At 33.0% G+C, this 1049-nt stretch overlaps 1 long non-coding RNA gene across 1 annotated transcript; it reads left to right on the plus strand.

Moving 5' to 3' along the window:
• Nucleotides 1-767, plus strand: LOC104226006 (uncharacterized). Its single transcript, XR_710729.2, has 3 exons — nucleotides 1-75; nucleotides 198-338; nucleotides 491-767. It is a non-coding gene; the product is annotated as an uncharacterized lncRNA (long non-coding RNA).
• The last annotated feature ends 282 nt before the right edge of the window (nucleotides 768-1049 follow it).

The raw sequence follows: 1049 nt of genomic DNA on the forward strand, positions 1-1049 counted from the left end.
CTTTTTGTTACTTTATTTCTAACTTGATCCGTTTCTGTTTTCGGTGATCTTCTCCGTTGAATTTGTGGTGTTCTGGTGAGTATTTCATCTTCGACATTTCATTGTGTCTTTCATTTTCCATTTCGTTATCTATTTTTTTCCGGTATTCAACTTTGGTTTGTTCGCTTGTGTTGTTTAATAATCCTCCAGTTTTGCAGTGTACATGAAGACCATCTATGGGTACACCATACAATATACTCCAAAATCACATGCATCAGCGAGTTATAATCAAGAATCCTGAAAATGGATGAAGTAGAATATTTCTGAGTCTTGCTAAAAAATTTCTCTATTCTTTCTTGGTGAGCTTATAAGCCTTTGATTCTATTTTTTACTGACTATTCATTTAGCATCTTCATTTGCCTATAAAGTTCTTTACGCATTTGTGCTTTATTGAAGTTTCTTTGAAGTTAATTCTTAATGCATGTGGTTATTTGTTCAAACGCTATTGCAGGGAATTTTCTCCTCAGGTGCACAAACTACAACAACACTAAGCAAATTGAATTACCATCTGGAAAAGAACATATTAAACGGGGAGAACTTTGATGCACACAAGGTGTTTGAAGATATGCCTGAAACAACTGAACAATTTTCTATTACATTTTTTCCTTTGGTGATTTTTACAATATAAAATCTTCATTTTACAGCCCCAGCACTTCTGATACACAAATATCGTACATTTGAGAGATGTTTTGGCAACTATAGGTATGACAGTTAAAAATGTCAGTGTATCCTTTACTCGAGATGTGCTTGAAATTATAATTATATTTAACAAAAAGGAGCTTTATTTGTAAAAAGATCTAGAGAAATCTACATGCTGCTAGTTATCAAATTATTGACAGATGGACCTTGGGAAAAATATATCTAATGTTACTAGGTGATATAAACAATGTACTGATGTGTCTTTGTGTGTGTCCTTTTTAGTTTCAAATGTTCACCATTTCATGTACTTAGATGAGGCGTCAAGGACCTAAAGTGCTTTGCTTTTTGCTTGATTATTAAAGTGCAAAGGA

The sequence above is a fragment of the Nicotiana sylvestris genome, chromosome 8 (assembly GCF_000393655.2).
Source record: "Nicotiana sylvestris chromosome 8, ASM39365v2, whole genome shotgun sequence".
Taxonomy (NCBI): Eukaryota; Viridiplantae; Streptophyta; class Magnoliopsida; order Solanales; family Solanaceae; genus Nicotiana; species Nicotiana sylvestris.